The sequence below is a fragment of the Zalophus californianus genome, chromosome 13 (assembly GCF_009762305.2).
Source record: "Zalophus californianus isolate mZalCal1 chromosome 13, mZalCal1.pri.v2, whole genome shotgun sequence".
Taxonomy (NCBI): domain Eukaryota; kingdom Metazoa; phylum Chordata; class Mammalia; order Carnivora; family Otariidae; genus Zalophus; species Zalophus californianus.
In genome coordinates, this window is record NC_045607.1 from 21,509,233 (window position 1) to 21,535,212 (window position 25,980).

Here is a 25,980-nt window from a genome sequence, read left to right on the forward strand (position 1 = left end):
ATTCCCTCCCCCCGATGCCTTTTATTGCTGTACTTTCATGTAGACAGTTTCATAGACAAATGTTTGCTGGGAAGATCTGAGGTTGAAAAAGTTATTCTAGCCTTGCCATCGAGGAACATAGTAAAGTGTAAAGCACTGGTGTGCCTTTTTGTGTAGCATGATACTGCTTACAAGCTAGTTCTAAAGAATCTATCTGATTTTGCTTCTCTCCTTCTTCCTCCTTCGGGTAACAAATTTTTTTCTTCAGATTTCAGTAGCAGGTCAGCTCTGTCCTGAGCAACTGGTGGGTTCTCAGATATGAAAAATGGGACTCGTGTGACTTTCAAATCCGTGTTTTTTGTGTTGACATAAAGCTAGTCTACATCCATTTTCAGGTCAAGGCAAGGGCCCCTTTTTGGTGATAGAATATTAGGCTGATAAAACCTGACTTGGTTAGGGGTGCCTGGGTGGCTCAGTTGTTAAGCGTCTGCCTTCGGGTCAGGTCATGATCCCAGGATCCTGGGATCAAGCCCCGCGTCGGGCTCCCTGCTCAGTGGGGAGTCGGCTTCTCCCTTTCCCCCTCTCCCTGCTTGTGTTCCCTCTCTCTCGCTGTCAAATAAATAAATAAAATCTTAAAAAAAAAAAAAAAAAAACACCAAAACCTGATTTGGTTATCTGTACAACTTCCTCCCAGCAGTAGGTGACTTCAGAGCACATGCCATAGTTGGTTATTACTGTTCTTGCATGATCATTTGGCTAGGAGCCATTTTTTGCACTAGACCATAAGCTCCATGAAGGTAAGGTCGGGGTGCTGTTTTATTTATTTATTTTTTAAGATTTTAAACATCTCTCAATATGGCCCAAGAGCAATGGCTATCAGCCTCAGATTTTCCAAAACGGGCATAGTATCTATTTTCAAAACATGGCTTCCAGGGGTTTTTTTCTTCTTTCAAAGAACTGTTTGCTTGATGTATGTCAAGTTTGCTGACTTTTGGATTAATTACCCTGAATTCTCGCAAATAAAGCCATGAAGATTAAAGAGATTATAGCACTCTAGTAATTCTTGCTCAGTAAGTAGCAATTTTGCCTTAAGCAAAGCATCCATGCAGAGACCAGCATACAGTAGATTTATCTATTGAATAAAGAAAGACTTGCCATTTCCTTGCAGTTGGTAGGAGTTGATAGGAGTTTATGGTGGAACCAGCCCTAAATTCTTTCCCTTGGCAGTCCCCATCCTCCATTCCTGAAATAAAATTTCTAAGACCATTATAGATAGAACCCTGTTGTTTCTGGTGACTTTGTGGACAGCAAACTGGTTATTATAGATGACACCTTGTCTAAACCAAGCTGCCAGCCGGTCAGTGAGATATACAGAAAGCTGAGTGAATACTCAAGGAAGTGGAAGCCCTGCCTCAACCTATAAAAACATCTACTCTCTACTTCAGGGCTTTGGGAATTTGGTGACAAACTCCCAACAGCCCAACTGTCTTTTACCGTATATGTATTTGCAGATCCCTACCCTTACTGAAACTATTGCTTCTGACCTATACATTTTGGGGGTAGCCATAACTTCTTCCATGATGTCCCCCAAAGCATAGGATTTCTTACATATGGTCAACCCCAAAGAAGCCAGAATATCCCCCTGCGCAATGTATTAGCTTGCTAGAGCTTCCATAACAAAGTACCACAAACTGGCTGACTTAAACATCAGAAATTTATTCCCTCAAAGCTCTGGAAATTAGATGTCTGAGATGAAGGTTTCAGTAGTTTGGGTTTCTTTTCCCCTTGACTTGTAGATGGCTGTCTTCTGTGTCCTCACAGTGAGTGTGTGTGTGTGTGTGTGTCCATGTCCTAATTTCCTTTTAAGCACACCAGTCGTATTGGATTAGGGCATACCCATGTGACCTCATTTTACCTGAATTACCTCTTTAAAGACCCTGTCTGCAAATACAGTCACATTCTGAGGTACGGGGCTTTAGGACTTTAATATATTTGGTGGGCGATGGGGGGAGGCACAATTCAGCCCATAAACATTTTCCCGTAGGCGCTCATGACCCTGCTGATAGAATCTTCAGGACCTTAGGAGCCAGAGTCTCAGAAAAACCATTCCTTAATCTTACTGACTGGGGTCTGTGCTATCTGTGTAGGAAAAAAAAAAAAAGTCAGAATTGAGACTGCAGAGGTTTGAAAGTAAAATTCTTAAATTGTTAAAAACATAATTCTTATACAGAAATCGTGGACATGAGTTAAAGTTTTATTTTAAGGAGATGGCAAGATGACAAGCTGTACAGAACGATGTTTCATGTCATCAGTGGGGGAAGGAATTCTGAAGTGAGTTGCTAATTTAGATATAAAACCAGTTAATCTTCAGGTAATTAAACCATAACACTTGGGGTTCTCTTCTCTACTGGATATATGTTTTTTTCAAATCACACCCTTAATGGTATTCCACAAGTTAACCTCTAACTAAACAGGATTGTTAATCATATAATCGTCAATTATGTATTATTTCAAAGTTTTGGATACTTTCCTTGCATAAATAAAATCACCATTTAGAATCATATATATTGGGCGCCTGGGTGGCTCAGTTGGTTGGGCGACTGCCTTCAGCTCAGGTCATGATCCTGGAGTCCCAGGATCGAGTCCCGCATCAGGCTCCCTGCTCAGCGGGGAGTCTGCTTCTCCCTCTGACCCTCCCCCCTCTCATGTGCTCTCTCTCTCTCATTCTCACTCTCTCAAATAAATAAATAAAATCTTTCAAAAAAAATAGAATCATATATATTGGGGCACCTGGGTGGCTCAGTCAGTTAAATGTCTGTCTTCAGCTCAGGTCATGATCCCAGGGTCCTGGGATCAAGCCCTGCATTGGGCTCCCTGCTCAGCAGGGAGGCTGTTCATGTCTCTCCCTCTTCCTGGCCCCTCATGTTCTCTCCTGTGCACTCTCTCTCTCTCCCCCAAATAAATAAAATCTTAAAAAAAAAGAATCTAATATATATTATCCTTCATCCTGAGTCTCTGAGCAACTTCGCCAGCCCTGGATCTTAAAAGAAATAGATCTGAAGGTTGACTTCTGGCGTGATGGCATGAGGAACTCCACTGACCGCTCCCTAGTAAAAGTGAAAGCTGGAAAAAAAAAAAATTTAAGGACTCTGGAAATGGTCCTAAAGGCAAACAGCACATAAGGAAACATTTATTGAAGATCATCTAGGTAAGAAAACTTGATAAGAAAGGTGAGGGTTTGTGGTACTTGAAGAAAAATAGCTCTTTCTCCCCTCCCAGCTTCCACACTGCTGAAAGCAAAACATCCCTCAGTAACAGAACACCTTCTCTCATCCTGCCACAGCATCAATTGCTGAGGCTAAGTCCCAGTGTGGTCAAAAGGTGGAGGCTTTCTTCTTCCACTCAGCCCCTCATGGGATGGAGGATCTTCCTCATGTGTGGCACATTGAGAATACTGGGACCCTGTCACTTTTGCTGTGGCTCGTGAAACAGGAAGGGCAAGCCAAGAAGACCCTGGGATGCTCCCCATTGACAAAGAGACTCCCCTTGACCAACTTTAGATTCTTTTAAGCTCTTTTCTTGAGTAGGTCTCATCCTTGGGCTTGTCCTCATGAGCCCAATTTTAGCCAGAATGCTGCTACGTCCGTTTCGTGAGAGTCCTTTGTCTTTATTAGCACGACTTTGCTATTCTTCTGTCTTCATTAGGGTGACTTTTATTTTTCCAGGAGTCTCCTGTGTAGGTAAATGGTTTGATTTTTTCATATAAGATCTTATAGAAATACTCATCAGGTTTCTAGTGGAAAGCAATAATTTGTGCCGATTCCTTGAGTCCCTCCCCTTAAAATCCTTAACCTTGCTAATCCCACCAGTCCTGGACTGTGAAATTGTGACTTTTACCCAATCCTAACAGACCCCCCCCACCCTTTCTTTGAAAAACCTGTCTTAAATCAAACTTCCACTTAATTCTGACTTTACTTCCCCCATCTGAGACACTGCCAAAGCTTTTTCAAAGCTTACTGAGGTAAGCAATAAACTAGCTTTGTCTTCTCAACAGGAATGTAGGTGATATTTGGAGAGCCAGCTTTTGACACTGCTTTTGCATAGAAAATTTGATTTTACTTTGATTTTATGTTTATTTAAGGAGCCTGATGGAGACTACAAAGACATTAAAAGCACTCCCCCATACACATTTACCCCTTGGTAGTGCCCACCCATATTTCCCCGGCAAGAGAACTGTGCCTGGTTGCCTCATGATTGGGGGAACATTCTGGTTTATCAGGATAAAGACTCCTGTATATCGAAGCATGGGTACTAAGTTCAATTTAACTGCACATGCTTACTGGTGCCTGTTATGTCTCAGATTCTGTGCTGGGCACAGAGATAAATAAAGTATTTATCCTCTGCTCTTGAGCTCACAGTGTAATCAAGGAGACAGACACATATACAAATAAGTATAACAAAAGGAACTAAATGTCAGGATGAATTAGGATGAAGTGTTACGAGGAAGCACGTAGAAGAGGTATCCAATTTGCTGTGGGCTGTAGGAAAGGCTTCCTGGAGGAGGGGAGACCTGAGTGGGGTATCATCCAAGGGGCAGGAAGAGGCCAGATGAATAAGAGGAAGGGCCTCCTGACAATGGGGAGAGCATGAACAAGGGTGCCACGCTGAAAAGCAGCATGATATGAATGGAAGGCAAACGTTTGAGTATGGCCAATTTAAGGAGCTTAAAAAGTGTGAAGCTAGGACAGGCCTGAGCTGAGGCTGGAAACGTGGGGTGGGGTCTTGGCTTTCTCTTGTGCACAATGGAGAGCCATGAAAGTGCTTTACACCTGCACTGCCCAATATGGTAGCCACTAGCCATGTGTGGCTTACTAAGCACTTGAAATGTGGCCCATCCAAATTGAGATGCTCTGTAAGTATAAAACAAACCCTCGATTTTGAAGACTTGGTACAAAAGAGAGAGTGTTAAATATCTCATTAATAACTTCATATTGGTTACATGCTGAAATAATACATCGGTAAGTTGGGTTAAATAAAATACATTATTAAAATTAACTGCAGGGGCGCCTGGGTGGCTCAGTCGTTAAGCGTCTGCCTGCCTTCGGCTTAGGTCATGATCCCAGGGTCCTGGGATCGAGCCCTGCATCAGGCTCTCTGCTCCGTGGGAAGCCTGCTTCTCCCTCTCCCATCCCCCCTGCTTGTGTTCCCTCTCACTGTCTCTCTCTGTCAAATAAATAAATAAATAATTAACTGCCTCTAGTTTTTAAAATGTGACTGCTAGAAAATTGTGAATCACACAGGAGGCTCAAATTTGTGGCTTACATTATATTTCCATTGGGAAGTGTGGCCTTAACTCATTGGTGAAGACAGAAGGTTGAGAGTATGATTTCTGAAGCCAGACTACCTGAGTTTGAATCTTAGCTCTACCAATTAACAGCTATGTGATCCTGGGTAAATTTCTTAGCGTCTTGGTATATTAGTTATCTAGCTGCCACAACAAAATGCCCTAGACTAGGTGGTTTAACATTTCATGGCGGGGCATGGAGGGGCAGAGGGAGAGAATCTGAAGCAGGTTTCAGGTCTAGCCCGGAGCCCGACACAGGGCTCGATCTCACAACCCTGACATCATGACCTGAGCCAAAATCAAGAGTTGGATGCTTAACTGACTGAGCCACCCAGGCACCCCAGACTAGGGGATTTAAACAACAGAAATTTATTTTCTTACAATTGTGGAGGCTGGAAGTCCAAGAGCAAGTTGTCAGCACATTTAGTTTCTCCTGAGGCCTCTCCCCTTGGCTTGCAGATGACAGTTCTCTTGCTCTGTCCTCACATGGCTTTTGCTCTGTGTCCATATATCCCTGGTATCTTTTCCTTTGATTCCTTTTACAAGGACGGCAGTCCTACTGGGTTAGGGCTCCACACTTATGACCTCATTTAACCTCCAGATACAGTCACATTGGAGGTTAGGGCCTCAACATATGAATTTGGGGGGACAAATTCAGTCCGTGGCACTTGGTACTTTGGTTGCCTCTCTATAAAATGATGATAGAGGCACCTGGTTGACTCAGTTGGTAGAGCATGCGACTCCTGATCTCAGAGTCATGAATTCAAACCCCATGTTAGGCGTAGAGCTTACTTAAAAAAAAAAAGATGATGATAATAATACCTTTCTCATATAGTTGTTGTGAAGCATTAATGAGTTACTATATTTAAAGTACTTAGGATAGTGCATGCAATATAATAAATGTTATCCAAAGTTATCTATTATTGAACAGTCTTCCAACGGTCCAGGAAATGATACAGAAGTTCTACATTTACCTCTAGTGAATAGATATTTCCTCTTTCCCTAAGATCCTAAGGATGTAGCCCTGATACAAGGATGAAGCTAGAAAATCATTTGGGGAGAAAGATTGTTCCTTTGTCTCTGCCATAGAGCTATTTGTCTTAGCTAGGTCTTGGGCACCTGGGTGGCTCAGTCGGTTAAGTGTCCACCTTTGGTTCAGGTCATGATCCCAGGGTCCTGGGATCGAGTCCCACGTCAGGGAGTCCCTGCTCAGCGGGGAGTCTGCATGCACACATGCGCTCTCACTCTCTCTCTCTCAAAAATAAAATAATAAAATCTTAAAAAAAGGTGTCTTAAACTAGGGGGGGTGGGTCCTAATATTATACCATCATCTTAGAGAAGTGTCAGGTAAACAGTGGTTTGGCCAGAAAATGATGGAAATTAGCATAAAGCTCAAGGAAGTTTCATGATTTGCCATGTTCCTACTCTGACACCAGGCAATCCACAAAAGGTCTGGGGAGTCATCTGGAATTAATGATCTCAGGTGGGCATAAAAGAGTCAGATGAACAAGGGAAACCCTGCCCATCCATCTCAGACCCAAAGCCTGAAATCTAAAATGCCTTCACACTAAAATTTTGCTTATCCTAAAGTCACCCTCCTCATGGAACCAGATATGCCCTCCAACTTCAGCCAGGAATTTGAATAGGAGCGTCTTCGGACAGCTATTCCTGATCTCTCTAGCCATGTTCATTCTCAACACTACTTTTTCTATTTTTCTAGTTTTTCTCAACTCTTTTATAAACTTACAAATCTCATTCCCCTACCCTCCCTTTAGGATCATTATAAGGTTTATACTAGGGGCACCTGGATGGCTCCATCGGTTGGGTGTCTGCCTTAGGCTTGGGTGGTGGTCCCAGGGTCCTGGGATGGAGCCCCGCGACCCTCCTCCACGGGGAGCCTGCTTCTCCCTCTCCCTCTGCCCCGCCCCCTGCTGGTGCGTACGGAGGCGCGCTATCTCCTTCTATCAAATAAATAAGTGAATAAAATCTTAAAAAAAAAAGGTTTACACTAATGTAAACATCATGGCTAAAAACAAAGCAATGGCAATTTTGAGAACAAATGTATTTTGGAGTTTAAAAAATTTGTGTTTTTAATCTTAGTAAGGTAGTATCAATGTGAGCACGGGGTGTGCCCCATGACAAGCCTTATGTGGAAGGCATAGCCTGCCCCTGCTTGGTTTACGTAGCCAGAGGGGCAGACATATCAGCTTGGCATCATACAGTGAGGGAAATGATACAATGGTGTACAAAATCGGTTCTCTTTACGACAAACAGGGAACTACTTTATCCCTAAATTCTCCAGCGTGCTATTCTAAATGTTTTCTTATGTAAGTAACTCAAAGTTGCATCACTTAAGCCCTTCCTGAGGCTTTTTCTGGCAAAGACTTGGCTATCAGAAAGGAAGAATTCTGAATCCGCCCCCACCCCCGCCCACCGAGTTTCACAAAGGAAAGAAATTTGGGTCTACCTCTCCACACACAAGGAAAAGTTAGCCTGAGTTTATCCTGCAGCTGGACTAGAATGAGGTTGGAATCTGTTTTTCTTGGAAACCAACTTCAAAATTCTTGTCTTTTAGAACATTGTGAAGATGAAAAAATGAAAAGATGTTGTAATATCAACTTGAATAATCTACAAATGGATTTTTTTTAAATATAAATGCTTAAAGGAACAAATGCAGTTGGTATTTGAGCCTTTATATCTCAGATTCAATGTCTTTGGGGCTTCAATTCTATATTCCAAACAAAACAAACTCGATTGCAGGTTAGCCTTTTTTGAAAAGTTTAAAAATGTTAGCCTCACCCCAAAGTAATAGTTTCTAAATTTAGCCAAGTGACTTTCTTTGGCCACCCACAAACTTCAGTATGAAACTGCAGAAATTTGTACAAATTGAGCATTGGCACTCAGATATTCATAAAAATACACAAATAAATCCAGTTTCCTACCTACCCCCTGATTACCATGATGGCCTGCAGTCCCCAGGCACCTGCCAGGGACTCTCAAACTTAATGCAGTCACATGGAACCTTGGTCCCTTTCATCCCCTTTCCCCCATCTGTTCCGTTTCTCGTCCCTCCCACCTCCCTGGAGATCTCGCTCTATCCACCACCCAGTTATCTGGACCCATCATCCGTTCTCTCCTGCTTCTTCCACCTCATTTGCTGCACTGGATTTTCCTTTTTAAAAATGCTCTAAGGGGCGCCTGGGTGGCTCAGTCGTTGAGCGTCCGCCTTCGGCTCAGGTCATGATCCCAGGATCCTGGGATCGAGCCCCACGTCGGGCTCCCTGCTCAGCGGGAAGCCTGCTTCTCCCTCTCCCACTCCCCCTGCTTGTGTTCCCTCTCTCGCTTTCTCTCTCTGTCAAATAAATAAATTTTAAAAATCTTAAAAAAAAAATAAAATAGAATCAAAATATTTGTTGTTTTCCCCCATTCTGAGATTCTGATAGGCGTGCACCCTTCCCACTTCCTGGTTGAGAATCCCTGATCTAGCGGTAATAAGTATTTAGGGAAATAAACAAGGGACCCCAGCCTTTCTTGCATCCGTAGCAATGACATCTCCAGAAAGTATAGATGATGAGAACGTAAAACACAGCTTGGCAATTAGGGCTTCTGAATGCCAGGTGACCTTTTCTCTCCCAGTGGAAATGTCGTTGTCGTGTTTCTCTTTTAATTTGTGACTAAGAATGAATGTCGTCACCCATAATCTCTTGCTTTTCTGATTACTGGTCACTGTATAAATAATACCGCTATGTGTAATTGAATTCCCCAAGATTGCAGACCTATTTAAAGAGAGGCAGTCCTTTATTTGAGGAATAATGGAGATAAACCTAAAGAGGTACCGTCCTTCGTGATACCAAGGCGAATTTGAAGATAACTCCTGGCTCTAACGTCTCGGGAGATTATTGGCCATTTGTTCATTCAGCACACTCTAAAGTACTTCCTATGTGAGGTCCTGGGGTCACAAAGTCCAATAAGGCAAGGCTCTTGCGCCTGCCGAGAGGGAGAGAGATAACTAAGCAGGCATTTAGTAAGCATTGTAAGTGGGGTGCCTGGGTGCTTCAGTGGGTTAAGCGTCTGCCTTCGGCTCAGGTCGTGATCCTGGGGTCCTGGGACCGAGCCCCGCATAGCCTTCAGCTCAGGTTGTGATCGCGGGGTCCTGGGACCGAGCCCTGCATCGGGATCCCTGCTCAGCGGGGAGCCTGCTTCTCCCTCTCCTTCTGCTGCTCCCCCTGCTTGTGTACTCTGTCTCTCTCTCAAATAAATAAATTTTTAAAAATCTAAAAAAAAAAAAAAGCATTGTGAAAAGGGGTTCGTAAAAGATAAGAGGAGCACAATGGAAGAGGAAGGAGCCAGAGTGACATCTGGGCAGCGTCTTGAATGATACAATACTCAGGAAGGTCTAGATGATGCTGTGGTAACAGATAAACCTTAAAAATTCACGGCTTTCCAGCGATGAATAAAAGTTCATGTCTACGAGCTGGGCAGCCATCATCTTATCATCTAAACACATCTTACTTTATCATCTAAAACACATAACCTGCAAAGTCTCCTTAGCAGTGTAAGAGCAATGACTCTTAACATGTCCCAGTTCTTAAATGCCTTGTCTGAGAGGTGACACATGGAACATACTTAAAATACACAGTATTATTGCATGGGATATACTTATCCTGAAACAGCATCTGTCGTTTATCTGAAATTCAAATCTAACTGGGCATCCTACATTCTTTTTTTTAATGTTATGTTAATCACCATACATTATATCATTAGTTTTTGATGTAGTGTTCCATGATTCATTGTTTGCATATAACACCCAATGTTCCATGCAGAACGTGCCCTCTTTAATACCCATCACCAGGCTAACCCATCCCCCCACACCCCTCCCCTCTAGAACCCTCAGTTTGTTTCTCAGAGTCCATAGTCTCTCATGGTTGGTCTCCCCCTCCGATTTCCCCCCCTTCATTCTTCCCTTCCTGCTATCTTCTTCTTCTTCTTCTTTTTTTTCTTTAACATATAATGTATTATTTGTTTCAGAGGTACAGGTCTGTGATTCAAGAGTCTTGCACAATTCACAGCGCTCACCATAGCACATACCCTCCCCAATGTCTATCACCCAGCCACCCCATCCCTCCCACCCCCCTCCACTCCAGCAACCCTCAGTTTGTTTCCTGTGATTAAGAATTCCTCATATCAGGGGCGCCTGGGTGGCTCAGTCGTTAAGCGTCTGCCTTCAGCTCAGGTCATGATCCCGGGGTCCTGGGATCGAGCCCCACGTCCGTCTCCCTGCTCAGCGGGAAGCCTGCTTCTCCCTCTCCCACTCCCCCTGCTTCTGTTCCCTCTCTCGCTGTGTCTCTCTCTGTCAAATAAATAAATAAAATCTTTAAAAAAAAAGAATTCCTCATATCAGTGAGGTCATATGATACATGTCTTTCTCTGATTGAGCATCCTACATTCTTATTTGCTAAATCTGGCCATAGTTAAGGAAAAGTTTGCCAACATTTTGTGAATGGTTGCCCCTCCGAGCAGCAGGGACGGATGGGCCCTAAGCATCAATCTCACGTTTTGAGCTACACAGCCCCCACGGGCACCAAGAGCCCTTGCTGGGGCAGGCAGGGAAGAACTTAGGCAGTGGCCACAAGACCATAGCTGTTGGAGGAAATGTCGGGCTTTCTGTGCGGGTGGGAGAACTGTCCTTGCCCTCAGGAGCTCTTCCCTACGCCGGAGCCTCCCACACACCTGGCCTGGAAACTCACACGGGCTTCTAGGGTCAAAGCTGGTCCCATCTGGTCAATTGCAGAGGGAAGAGTCCTTCCGGGCACTGAGTCTGTCCAAACATCTTAGTGGCCAGGTTGGCTCCAACCCAACCTGGAGCAGGGCACAGGGCGAGGTGTGCTAATGTTCTGGGATCGTGCCCTCCATAAAAACCCCCATCAAAGGCACAAGGGTCCGTCTCCTAAACTCCAGCATTCAGGCTCAGCCTTCAATATGGCAGAACATGGGCATGTTTCAGAGCCCACACTGGCAGGCCTACCCCTTATATCTGCAGAGCCCAGGGCAAGAATAAACATACCTCATGTTGAAAAACATACCTTCCTAAATACAAAATAGAAAAATATGTGAAAAGCTCTGAATTTTACACAGCTGAAAGTTGGCAGGCTATTAAAGATGACTTTCCCAATTATGGCACATGTCTGGGTGTTCTGTTGAGAAGCCAGTGATACTTGGATAAGTAATAAAATAAAGACATTCATAACTTATAATACATATATATATATATAGATTTCCCATAAATTTTTAAAATTTATCTCAGCCAAATTATGTTGACATATTAAAGATTTTCACATAATTTGTATTCCCCTGGCAGTAATCATCCAAAGCAGAGGTTGGCAAACTTTTTCTATGAAAGACTAGATAGTAAAAATTTTAGGTTTTGTGGGCCATATGGTTTCTGTGAAAACTCTCAGCTCTGTCACTGGTATATGAAAGCAGCCATGGACAACATGTAAATGATGAGCAGCATAGCTGTGTTCCAATAAAACTTTATTTACAAAACAAAAACAGGTGGTGGACCAGATTGAATCCTTTAGGATTAAAAATCTATTTTAATTGTGTTTGCAGGGTACACAATTTGAATATATTTTATCAAAAACGGTAGATCACAATTAAAATGAAAATCTTCAATTATTTTAGTACATCTTCAATAAGTTGTCTTCTAAACTGTTCAAAATCCTCTGTTAAAATTCAAATTCAAATTATGATTAGTCAATATCAATATTTTAAGTCAAAATCACGTAAAGTGGACTTTTAATTGTTAAAGATTTGATTAAATCTTATTAAATAAAATAAAACTATTCACGATTCTAGCCTTTAATATTCATTTTGGTGCCAACATAAAGAACTGGTATCATGCTTCGTCTGCATTAGATCTAGACCTCTCTATTTGCAAATTTAAAAGTCAGATGAACTGTTAATGTTGCAAAAGGTTTCTCAATGAGCATGGTTGCAAAAACTGTGCAAATTTGTGAGTACCTTTAGAGCCATGAATTGGATAAAACATGAAGGAAAACAGAATATGGACACTCAGCACTCTGGGAAGTGTACATCATCACACCAGGGTCTGTTACATTTGTACCATCCCAGAGAAAGGATTTAATAATTTAATTAATCTGTCTTCTCTCTTTTTTTATGTACTTTCCGTTTTCAACCCTTCCTCTAGTGTGAGGTGTCTCCTCTTATGCCAGCAAGGATACAGTGATAAACTTTCAGGACATTTGGAAGCTGCTGCCTCTTGTTTCAAGAATGTGGGGCAAGAGAAATGGAGAAACGTTTCCTGAGTCTGATGGGGTCGATCATGGGATGGATGTTTAGACTTACAGGGGGATTCTGCCAACGCTGAGTAGAATCCTGTGTGAGAGCGCACATCTGTGGCTTTGGAGAAATCAATTTTAATGTTTATGCCCAATCTTTCTTTTTTCTTCCTTATAATTTTTCTGTATTAAAACATTCCACTTTCCTAGGAGACCATGGAAGATGGCAGAGGGTGGATCCTGGTGCTCTGTGGCCCAGGCATCTCCCAAGGCAACCTGATAGCCACCGTGGCCAAATAGGTACCACTGGGCCAGGAGGTAATGGTCATGTGCTGTGAGGGCATCAGCATTTCTGGCAATTTCTACAGAAAGAAATTAAAGTACCTGGCTTTCTTCTGTAGGAGGATGACCGCCAGCCCATCTTGTGGCTGCCCCCAGCCATGCTTTATGAAGGTGTGAGGCCAGGCTGCCCTAAGTACCCCAAGGTGTTCGATGGGCCCCACTGCCCCATGACAAGAAGAAGCAGAGGGGGGGTTCCTGTTGACCTCAAGGTTGTACGTCAGCAGCCTACAGGAAAGTTTGCCTGAACCCATCACCTGGCTCTGCGGCTGGCTGGAAGAAGCAGGCAGTGACAGCCATCCCCCAAAAGAGGAAGAAGGCCAAGACCCATTGCCTGAAGGAAGAACAGCTTGCAAGGCTAGTGGCTAGTGAGACAGTTCTAAAACAACGTTGAGAAGAAAATTAACAAATACACGGAGGTCCTCAAGACTCTCAGCCTCCTGATCCGAGCCTGATAAAGACTGTTTATTCCTCAAAATAAAATTTAAGAAAGGTTCCGTAATTCACCTACATTGCTTTTATGATCAGATGATGAAAATGCTATTTTGTGCATTAATAAATTAATTTTGGGGGCACCTGGCTGGCTCAGTCGGTAGAGCACGCAACTCTTCATCTCAGGGTCGCAAGTTGGAGCCCTACATTGGGTGTAGAGATTACCTAAAAATATATTTAAAAAAATAATTTTTAAGAATATGATTGTAACATGCAGGACCCTCTGAAAAACAGGGTTCAGGATGTAGGCTCCTCTTACTATAATTAAAGAGCATCCTGGCTTGGAACATTTCCTAGGGAAGCTCTTTGAGAGAATGAAGGCTTAGGGCTTGGGGCAAGCAGGATTTTCCTTTTAGCTTGATTTTAATTTCTGACTTTCTTTTCTGTGTGTCTATGGCAAATCAGACACCTCCATCCCTTAGCAAATTTCTTTATGTGCACATTTTTCAGAGAAAAGCCCTTTTCTGTCTATCTCATATTCCCTTTTGGGTTCCAATTTTCACCTGTTGAAAACCTACCCATATTTTAGGGTCTTGCTTGAAGACCTCCTTCTTAATATCTTTCCTAATCTTGGCAGCCAGAAGCCCCCTTTTTGAGGCCCCATAGGTCTTTCTTTAAGCCAGACAGAAATACTTCTTCTTTTTTTTTTTTTTTTTTAAGATTCTATTTATTTATTCATGAGAGACAGAGAGAGAGAGAAGCAGAGGGAGAAGCAGACTCCCAAGGAGCAGGGAGCCTGATGCGGGACTCAATCTCAGGACCCTGGGATCATGACCTGAGCGGAAGGCAGACGCTTAACCATCTGAGCCACCCAGGCACCCCAAGCCAGACAGAAATACTTCTTGAAAGCTAGGTTGGCGTATAAGCCACAGTCCTTCCTACATCTTTGCAGAGGTTACAACTGTAGTGTGTGGCTTAAGGAGGCCATGGAGTCTCCTCGCCCAGTACCTCCCCTTTTAAACCACCCTAAAGAGGTCCTGGGAGCTAGCCGGAGGGTGACTTCAGGTTCATTATTCCTGGAGGGGGGTGGGGTGGAGAGTTGGTCTTCAGAAAGCCATTGATAGTGTATTCTGGAATCCTCACGTTCTAAAATACATGCCATAGACTGCATCTAACAAGGTAAAGTATATGGGTGTGCATTAAAGGTTATACACCTGAATTATACAAAATTTGAGTGTATTACAAGGGTTTATTATCAGCACCTGGGGGAAAGATCCACTTGTTTCTACACTAAGTCAGACTATTCCCAGAATATTGTGTTCAGTCCTGGATATAAATAACACCTTAGGTAGATAGAGTTTAGAACAACAACAACAGGGGGGCTTGGCTGGCTCAATCAGTAGAGAGTGTGACTCTTGATCTCAGGGTCCTGAGTTGAAGCACCACGTCGGGCATGGATCCTACTTCAAAATAAATAAAACAACAAAACCGGGGCGCCTGGGTGGCTCAGTCAGTTAAGTGTCTGCCTTTGGCTCAGTCATGATCCCAGGGTCCTGGGATTGAGCCCTTTGTGGGGCTCCCTGCTCATCGGGGAGCCTGCTTCTCCCTCTCCCTGCCCCCTGCTTGTGCTCTCTCTCTCTCAAATAAATAAATAAAATCTTTTAAAAAAATAAAAATACAAAAATAAAACAACAAAACCAAAAGGAGTTACTGAGAATGATAAGAGATGCAAAGCCACATCCTAGAACATCACATGGAGAGGGAGGCCAGGTCAAATGAGTTAGGATTTGTGGAAATGCATTTTCACTAAATGAGAAGAGAGGGACTCTTATGAGCCAGTATGCTCATTAGCTATATCACACCTGCTGTTTTTGTGCCTTGCACCCTTTATCCTTCTGATAAAATGTTGTTCTGTGTTTCCATCAGGAACCACTCCTCTCCAGTTGGGTCTTTGGGATTTGGAGGAGGCTGACCCCACACTCACACTTCGGGGTGAGCCGGGGGGGCTCTCGGCTCATTATTGGCCCTATTATCTGGCAGTGGGGTGGTTGGCTTAGCTATGGGCGCTTGTCTCCAGGGATAAACAGCCTCAAGGCTTTTGTGTCCCTCTTGGGGAAGAGAAGCTTTCTCTATCCACTGAGTTTGAAGCTGGGAGGATATAAGAATGGCCACTGCGGGGACCATGTTGTAATTGTCAGGGGAAAACCTGAGGCAGGAGCGAGCAGAGCCAAGAGGAAAAACTGGGTTTCTGGGGCCCCGTATGAGTTTGGCGAAGTCCCATCTTCTGTCCGATCTGTCAATGACTCTTAGGTTATGGGAGCCAATGAACTCCAGTTCTGCTTTCAACATTCTGGATCATTTTAAGTCACTTGAACCAAAAGACTCCTAGATGGTCCACAGCAGGGCTATGAAGGAGAGGGACCGGGGAGTCGGTAAGCTAGCCTGTTTGGGCAGGCGGAGCGAATACGATTGAGGTGATGTGTGCCAACCTCACACGACATGTGAGCGTCTAAGATTTCTGGCCCGTCAGCCCAACATTGTGGCTGATATTGGCAAATTGAGTTTCAGAAGTAGCTACCATGATGAGAAAGAATAATTTGATTTAAAAATTACCTGTGAGTGCATAGTGTTGATTCCAAAAACCTGCCAGGGAAAATCAAAGCATAAGAAATCTTTTGAACTGGCTAATACATGCTTTCTTTGCCATTACCGCCTTTGGCACAGATTCAAAGTTTCTTGCTCAGACCCATTTTTAAAACGACTGTATGAGCAAGTCAGTAGAATGTGAGGTGTCATCAGAGTCCTGGAGACAGTTCAGGAGACAGTCACCTGGGGATATATCATCTAGGAACCACGGAGCCCTTGAATGAACAGGAAATTGGACATGTCGGGAGATGAGTGATCTGCAGGTTTTCCGCATTGGCCTGCTCCAAGGATGTGCCGCTGAGCCAAATATTAACACCCACTGGCAACCTAGGACAGTGACTGACTCCACTCCCTCTTTCCTTCCTTCCTTCCCCAAATATGTCGAACGTTTACGAGGTACCAGGAGTTTGCCAGATACAGGGATGGATAGCTGGTTAACACGGCACTTGCCATGCCCTTGAGCAAATTAAAGCCTGTGGGAAAGACATACAAGTAAGGGCAAAACGTAACTTATAGGGGGACTTTAGAAGTAGAAATGCAAACTTAATATATGCGTATTTCACTAAATGTAAATTGGACGTCAATTTTTTAAACTGGGGGGTGGGGCGGGAAGGAATCATTTGAAAATAGTACTGAAAATCCTGGCAGGGAATTATGAGTGCCAACACAGAGATGATTTGTGGAAAATATAAAGCAGATGTGATCAGATGAATAAAAACATGAAGGAGCCAATGCACCTGCAACCCCATGAACGCAGAGAGAGAGGATCTCCAAAAAAGTGAACTTTCTAATTAGAACTCTGGAAAAACTCCAAAGCAAAATTCTCAGGTGCCTGGCGGGCTCAGTTGGTAGAGCCTGTGACTCTCGATCTTGGGGTTGTGAGTTCAAGCTCCATGTTGAGCATGGAGCCTACTTCAAAAAATAACTGGAAAAAAAAAGATTTATTTATTTATTTTAGAGAGAGAGAGCTTGATTCGGGGGGACAGAGGGAGAGGGAGAGAATCTCAAGCAGATTCCCTGCTGAGCGTGGAGCCCAATGCAGGGCTCCATCCAACGACCCTCAGATCATGACCTGAGTGGAAATCAAGAGTCTGCGCTCAATTGACTGAGCCACCCAGGGGCCCCCCACCAAAATAAAACTTAAAAGAAAAAAAAAAAGAAAGAAAGCAGAGATTCTCACCTAGGCAGTGGAAATATATCCAAACTTCTAAAACAGACAAGACTCCCACAGAAAAAATAACAGTCAAAAATCATTAAACAGGGGCACCTGGATGGCTCAGTTGGTTAAGCATCTGACTCTTGGTTTTGGCTCAGGTCACGATCTCAGGGTTCTGAGTTTTAGTCCTATGTTGGGCTCTGCACTCAGTGCAGAATCTGCTTGAGATTCTGTCCCTCTCCCTTTGCACGTCCCCTTGCTCTCTCTCAAATAAATAAATAAAATCCTTTAAAAAAATCATGAAACAACTGAGAAAACCAGCAGAAGAGTCATCAAACTACAAGGAAATGAACAACCTCCTGATAAAACAGAGTTAATCAGAAAAGAAAAGAATTTTAAAATACGATAGCTGGTATACTTGGGGGAATTAAAGAAGTTATCACATCTGTAGAAATAGAAACCATTCCAGAAAAAGAAACAGAGTTTTTAGAAATCAAAAGCATGATGGCTGAAATAAAAAAATATTTCAACAGGGACACCTAGCTGGCTCAGTTGGTGGAGTGTCTGACTCTTGATTTCGGTGGTTGTGAGTTCAAGACCCACACTGGGTGAGGAGCCTACTTAAAAAAAAAATTCTGGGGCACCTGGGTGGCTCAGTCGTTAAGCGTCTGCCTTCAGCTCAGGTCATGATCCCGGGGTCCTGGGATCGAGCCCCGCATCGGGGTCCCTGCTCCGCGGGAAGCCTGCTTCTCCCTCTCCCACTCCCCATGCTTGTGTTCCCTCTCTCGCTGTGTCTCTCTCTGTCAAATAAATAAATAAAATCTTAAAAAAAAAATTCAACAGATGGACTGAAGAGCAGAATTAGGTATGGATGAAGGTCAAATTAGTGAACAGGGTGAATTAGGGTAGTCTCAGGTGGAATTAGTGAATTAGAGTGGTCTCCCACATTCAGTGGATAAAGCTGAAGAAGAGGAAGGGAAGATAAATACGGGGTCATGGAGGCTAGAGGCACATTTTTAGGAATTGCCTACCATAAATTCCAGAAGGGATATACATAAAAAGAACTGAGAGAATGAAATAATCAAAGAACCAAAAGAAAAAAAAAAGTCTCTGCTGAAGAAAGGCTCAAATCTACAAATTGAAAGGGTTCAATGAGTGCTGGGCAAGAATAATGGGAAACTACATCCTCATGAAATTTCTGAATTCCAAGGGGAAAGAGGACATCCCCAAAGCTTGCAGCGGGGGTCAGGGAGACACACCACGTGGAAGGAGTTGATAACCAAACTGGCCTGGGGTTCTCTGCAACGCTATCGTGAGAAGGCTAAATTTTGAGGGAAAATTCCAGACCCCATTAAACTATCTTTTAAGTATTTTGAATTCGGAATTCTACACCCAGTTAATTTATAATTACATTATGAAAGCAAAATCAGGACATATTTAGACATGCAAAGATTCAGAAAGTTTACCATCCAGGAAAACTTTCTGGGGGCGATACTCAACGAACTACCAGAAGAAGTTTAAGGAGGGGGTGGGGGCGGGGGGGAAGAGGAAGACATAGGACAAAAAAAAAACAAAAAAAAACCCTCAAAAAACAACCCAGCCGTAAACAAAGAAACCAGCAAAACTTGTAGCAAAGTCCATTGCAAAATAATCGAATAAAGTGTTCCCATTTTGAAGATGGCACTATTTGCCAAGATCAGGGATCCGGGGCTCACCGTCAGCTGGTCTTTATCACACACCGTCTGTTGTGGGCTTCCTCAGCAACCGTGTCCGTCACTGCTGGGTGTGCCCCCCCCCCAGTCTGCTTAGGGCTGTGGGTGGCTGCCTGGGGTCCTGGGCTGATCCTGGGTCCGGAAATGGGCCGTCAGCAGGCTTCCTTTCAGGGTTTGTGGAACAAACAGGCCCACAGCTGAAAATTCCTCAAGTGGGGCAGGTGACTGGGTGCGTGCGTGTATGTGTGTGTGTGTGTGTGTGTGTGTGTGTGTGTGTGTGTGACAGACACCCAGTCTCCCTTGGTGCTGCCCCACCTCTTGAGGTCAGGGGACAGACGGGCGAATACCGTGCCCGCTGGAACCTGAACGTCGGTCTGTCAGGTGTCCGGAGTTTGTTCCCGAATGCACACCTGCTCCTCCAGCGTCTGCTGGTGCGATCACCGGGTGTCTGAGTCCCATCGGAGAGCACGTGCCGGGGGGTGGGGGGTGGGGGGGAGATGGGGAGAAAGGGCACTGCTGTGCGGGGGTTCCTCCCTGCTGTACTGAGCCACCCTTCCCACCCCCGTTCGTTTTGCTGGTCTGAGAACAACGGGTTCGAGCGCCGGCCATGTGCAGCATATTTGCTACCCACGTTCGTTCCCCAGACTAACTTCAGGCCGGGTGTGTGGTTTGTGTGTGTGTTTGGGGGGAGGCAGAGACGGGTTACAGAAGGCAGAATAATCCTACTGTTTCTCACACGGGCCTGAGCGCCACTGAGCCTCCAAGAATGAGAAGTCCATCTAGCTCTGCTTGGGTAGAGACAGTCATCGGCAAGGCATTTCTCCACAGAGCCAGGTCCCTGTTACCAGTCTTGACAAATGTGCTTGAGAGGACACCTCTGTTCTGGGAGGGTCAGTGTGGCTCCTTTCAGGTGGCTTGTGGTGTTCTCAGATGTGATGTCAGCTGGGGAGGGGTGGCTGTGTGTGAACGTGCAGTGGGGTGTTTTAAAGGGACTCACTTTCATCTGTTTCAAACAGTTTTTCAATCAGCATACTTGGAAGTGTGAAACAAAATTCACCCAAGTAAATTTGAAGATTTAATTGGCTTTATTAAGCGAGTCATGAATTGGGCAGCATCCCATCTAGCAAGCTGAGAAGAACTCTGAAGAGTTGCACAAAAGGGAAGGATTTTATGGGAAGGAAGATGGGGCAAGAAAGTTATTAGTAGCAGAACAGGATTGTTCCCGGCAAGGTCGCTTTCCCTTAGGGGGAAGAACAAGGGGTCTTATCATGCAGATTATCTCCTCTTCCTTTGGAGATAGAGGGCTCAGGTGATAGACTCTTTGGCTCTCCTGGGAAAATTCCTGACGGACTGGTTAAAACCACATTTCTGGGGAGGTTGAAACTGCAATTAGATTAGGTATTGAGCCCCCATTTGGGAATTAGGCCTAAGCGACACCATTTTGGGCATTTTTTTTTTTTTTTTTTTTGCAGCAAGGAAAGGGTTTATTCAAGAGGCAGCCAGATGAGGAGACAAGGAGGTGGGAGGGAGCTTCAAACCCGCCTTCCGGAAGGGGGAGAGAACAAGTTTTTTATAATCAAAGGAGTTGAGGCTACATGCATATTGATGAAGAGAGTGGGGGAGCATGACTTTTCATGAGTAAAGACGGAGTGTGCATAATGAGCAAACCTATATGTAACATACATCCCATATTCATTTGGGGGTAAAGACAACACCAGAACAAAGCAAAACCCAGCCCCTGATGTCAGGACAAGGGGAAGCAATTTAGGGCAGCTGGTATAAGCTGGATGGGGTCTTGGGCTCATTTTCTTGATTAAGAAATGCAGGGCCTTCCTTGTTCATGGGCTGGGACTGTATCAGTTGACCTTGAGTCCAGGCTTCCACAGAGACAGCTAGTGGGTTTGTTGGGTCTGAAAAGGCCCAATAGTTTATTGGGAAAACAGTTGTCTTGAACTCTCTCATCCCAGAGATCCTGTTCCTGGTCTTGTCTCTGTGCTGAGTCTTGATCATCAGGTTCTCTTTTTCTCTGGACATGGAATCTGGATCTCCGATTTTGAAACCAAATCTTTGGGTGGAACCTGGATAATACTGTTGCCTTCTTCCAACCTTCTGCTGCATCCCTTGCATCTTCATTGGTTGCTTTTTGGACTCTTGACTCTGGAATGCCAATTTCTTTAGCAAGTTGCTCTCTGGTATCAATGCCAGGATAAGGGTTGTTCATAAATGCCCCGATGAGGGTGTGTAATTGTGAAGAAGTATAGCTGGTACGACACCGTCTGTCTTCTCTACTTTGAATCTCCTCTTCAGAGTGATCTTGGTCTTGACTTGATTCTAAGTCCTCATCGGGTTCTGATTTTTTCTGGCACTGGTGCCTAGCTCTTCGATTCTGAAACCAAATCTGGATTCTGGACTCATCAGTGTTGATTTCTAAAGCAAGTCTTTGTTTGGTAGCATAACCTGGGTAAGGATTTTGGTCAAATGCCTTGATGAGGATTTTCAATTGATCTTCTGTGAATTTGGTACGGCTGCGTCTCTGATTCATTGTTATGGTCTTGTTTGGAGAGTTGTCTTGGGCCATGTTGGAAGAGAGTTCTGAAGTCTGTGTGGTTTTCTTTTTTTTTTTTTTAAAGATTTTATTTATTTATCAGAGAGAGAGAATGAGAGAGAGCACAAGAGGGAAGAGGGTCAGAGGGAGAAGCAGACTCCCCGCCGAGCAGGGAGCCCGATGTGGGACTCGATCCCGGGACTCCAGGATCATGACCTGAGCCGAAGGCAGTCGATTAACCAACTGAGCCACCCAGGCGCCCTGTGTGGTTTTGTTTTTAACAAAGTCTTCAAACGTTAAAATCATTCCTGTTCATGCAAACTTCAAGCAATAAGTTTAACACCAGAGTATATCAAACTCATTTCAATGTGATATTCAAACCATTCCTGAAATACCACATATAAGCAATTAACATTTGCAAATGTGCTAGTGGTATTCCCAAGCCAGACTCTGGGAAAAGCAGTACATCATTTCTGCTCAGTAGCGTCATGATCAAGCAAGGGATTTTTTTTTTTTTTTTTCAGAAGAGTTCCAGAGTATTTGGTACCCAGCCTCCTTGTCCCCTTCTCCTTCTGGGCTAGTACCCAGATGGGCACCCACTGGGCAAACTCCAAACTTGACATTAGAAGCAGACATAGCAAAGGGCAGCCTGAGGAAAAACCCTAGAGAGAGTGGACCGGTATTCACCTTCTACTCCCTTGTGTCTTCCTCCTTCCCACACCCCTGGCTGCCCCAGAGCCCACTCAGGGCTCTCTTGGGATCCCATCCTCTCCCTTCTCAGGGACTGGGGGATGGGGCTTTCCAAGGGACCTTTCCTACAATTCTAATCCCGGATAGAGTCACCAGGATCCAAAAATGATATGGAAAGTCCTACACGTTAATGCTTGTCTGGTAAAATAAAAATAAAAATTGGCACCTCAAATTTTTTTGTCATTGACTTTTTTTAAAAAAAAGATTTTAACCCTTTTTAAATGTAGTGTAGCGTTCAGTGGCGTTAAGTACATTCACGTGGTTGTGCAACCATCACCACCATCCGTCCACAGAACTTTTTTCATCTTATAAAGCCGAAACGCTCTACCCCTGAAACACTAACTCCCCCTTCCCCTCTACCCCCATGCGGCCTCTTTTTGCGGCCTCTATGAATTTGACTACTCTAAGTACCTCATATGAATGAAATCATACAATATTTATCCTTTTAAAACTGGCCTATTGGGATGCCGGGGTGGCTCAGTTGGTTAAGCGTCTGCCTTTGGCTCAGGTCATGATCCTAGGGTCCTGGGATCAAGTCCCGCATCAGGCTCCTTGCTCAGCGGGGAGCCTGCTTCTCCCTCTCCTTCTGCCTGCCGCTCACCCTCCTTGTGTTCTCGCGTGTGCTCTCTCTCTCTCAAACAAGTAAATTAAAAAAAAAAACTGGCTTATTTCACTTGGTGCAATGCCATCAAGGTTCTTCCACACTGAGGCATAAGTCAGAATTTTCTTCCTTTTTAAGGCCGAACAATATTCCATTGAACGGCTATACCACATTTTGTTTCTCCATTTGTGCAGTCAATGGATATTTGGGTTGTTTCAAACCTTTGGCGTTTGTGAACAATGATGCTAGGAATATACAAGTTGTCAAGCATACAAGTTTTCCTTGAATGTTTCAATTGGGCAGCAAGACACATTAAAATAGACTTCAATATTTCTTAATTTTGATGAAGGAGCCAGGAACAAATCAGCAGTCTGAGAACGCACAGAAACTTCTTTCCTGTGCTTCCAAAGGGTAGAATAATTTTGTTGTGGAAGGAGTCTCTTTCAGAAACTCCCTTCATCTTGTGTACTGGTTTGAGGTCCCTTAAGAACACTTCTGATATTGGTCAGTAATCTCAATATTTTAGTTGTGATTTAAACATTTTGTTTAACTATATGAAGGCCCTCTGATGAGTAAATTACTATAAAAAAACTTACAAAAATTTTATTTGTTTATTTATAGAGAAAGAGCACATGCACGTACTCACAAGTAAGTGGTGGAGAGGGGCAGAGGGAGAGAGAGAATCTCAAGCCGACTCCACGCCCAGTGTGGAGCCCAACTTGGGGCTTTCTATCTCAGGACCCTGAGATCATGACCTGAGCTGAAATAAAGAGCCAGATGCTCAGCTGACTAAGCCACCCAGGCGTCCTTCTAAAAAATTTTTAGAAAAATGAAATTTAAAATGATTTCTTTAGGGGCACCTGGCTGGCTCAGTCAGTAGAGCATGTGACTTTTGATTTCGGGGTTGTTAGTTCGAGCCCCACATTGGGTATAGAGATTAAAAATAAAATTTTTAGAAAATAAAAAATAAAATGATTTAAAAGCTTTAATTTTTATTTTTAAAATTTTTATTATTTATTTATTTATTTATTTTTTAGAGAGAGAGAGCATAAGCAGGGTGGGGGTAGGGGAGAGAGAGAGAGAGAATCTTAAGCAAGTTCCATGCCCAGCAAGGAGTCCCACATGGGGCTCAGTCTCATGACCCTGTGATTATGACTTGAGCCAAAATCAAGAGTTGGATGCTTAACCGACTGAGCCACCAAGGTGCCCCCTAAAATGATTTTTTTTTTAAGTGTGGAAATTTACAGGGTTTTTTTGGAGAGCCAGGAAACTGGTATTTGGATATCCTGAAGCCTGAAGAAGGAGCTGATGGTAATGAATAAGATGTACACAGATGAGCAAAATAAAATGCTTTGAATTGGTAAGAAGTGTATTTTGCATTTTTTCAACAATTCTTACATAGTGGTTCTGAATTAAATTTTAAAACATTATAAAATCTGCACATTATGTTAATATGTACAAATAAGAATTTGAAGTGTACATATAATTTTAAAAAAATTTAAATTGCATGTTGTTTTTTTTTTCTTCGCTCTACTTCCTGTCTCTTTTGGTGGATGTTTTTGTGGAGGACATGTGGCAAATGTAACGTAATACAGTCCTCAAAGCTATCTGGTTCACTGATGTCATCCTTTCTTGTTTGAAAGCACTGTTGCATATTTAATTGTGTGTGTGTGTGTGTGTGTGTGTGTGTGTGTGTGTGTGTATCTTTGGCCACTTTACTGAAAGAGAGAACTTTCAGGGGTTACAATGCCATCTTGAAACTAAAAGTCAAAAGTTTTTGATGAAGTCACTGAAATCTAGATATGGACAAAAAGAGCTCTCTAAATTCTTTTTTTTTTTTAAGATTTTATTTATTTATTTGACAGAGAGAGAGATAGCGAGAGCAGGAACACAAGCAGGGGCAGTGGGAGAGGGAGAAGCAGGCTTCCCGCGGAGCAGGGTGCCTGATGTGGGGCTTGATCTCAGGACCCTGAGATCATGACCTGAGCCACCCAGGTGCCCCTCTAAATTCTCTTTAAGAAGATGTTGGTGTACGGGGCACCTGGGTGGCTCAGTCGTTGGGCGTCTGCCTTCGGCTCAGGTCATGATCCCAGGGTCCTGGGATCGAGCCCCGCATCGGGCTCCCTGCTCGGCGGGAAGCCTGCTTCTCCCTCTCCCGCTCCCCCTGCTTGTATTCCCTCTCTCGCTGTGTCTCTCTCTGTCAAATAAATAAATAAAATCTTAAAAAAAAAAAGAAGATGTTGGTGTATTGGCCATGCTCTCTTAAAAGAACATTTTTCTTTTCTTTCTTTTTTTTTTAAAGATTTTATTTATTTATTTGAGAGACACAGAATGAGATAGAGCATGAGAGGGGGGAGGGTCCGAGGGAGAAGCAGACTCACTGCTGAGGAGGGAGCCCGATGCGGGACTCGATCCTGGGACTCCAGGACTATGACCTGAGCCGAAGGCAGTCGCCCAACCAACTGAGCCACCCAGGCGCCCAAGAAGAACATTTTTCTTAAGCTTAAGATTTTCTCAGCAATAACTTCACTGTTGCAAATTTAACACTGGTTTAATATTCTGTTTTAATTCTAGTGACACATACCAACCAGGAGATAATTTTTAATTCTTTGATTTCATGAACTCATCGTTGGGTAAGAAGTAATTCTTTTTACAAAAAAAAAAAAAATTGAAAGCAACAAAATGAGCCAGTATAAAGAAATGACGAGAGTCACACAATCTAATGTAGAATATGAGTCACATGGATTACGCTAATAGAAAAATTTTCAAAATATTAAAAATGTGATTCATGCAAATATGAAAAGAAAACCTAAGATTTTATTCAACTAATTAATTCATGAGGGACTCAGCAAGCTGTTGACTTCAAAGGAGTACTAGTAAGATATCAAGTTCCAAGGAAAATTTGAAGAATATACTATACATACACATATATTTATCTGTTAGGTGAGATAAGATGAATTTGCTAAATGTGAAACTGGCTGACATCATATAAGACAAAATCTTAGTATTAGTTTTATCTTATTTTCACGTGGGAGGAATCATTTCTATCTCTACAGGAAAAATTAATTTGCATTGCCATGGACAAGAATCTTTTGCACTCTCAATTTTCTGCAAGTGATCTTCTATCCCTACCCACAGAGCTGTAAAATAGCTTCGTTAATAAAAAGTCCATCAA

At 43.4% G+C, this 25,980-nt stretch overlaps 1 pseudogene; it reads right to left on the reverse strand.

Annotated features, from left to right (window-relative positions):
* Nucleotides 1–20,500: 20,500 nt before the first annotated feature.
* LOC113934161 lies at nt 20,501–21,487 on the reverse strand (annotated as a pseudogene).
* Between the last annotated feature and the right edge of the window lie 4,493 nt (nt 21,488–25,980).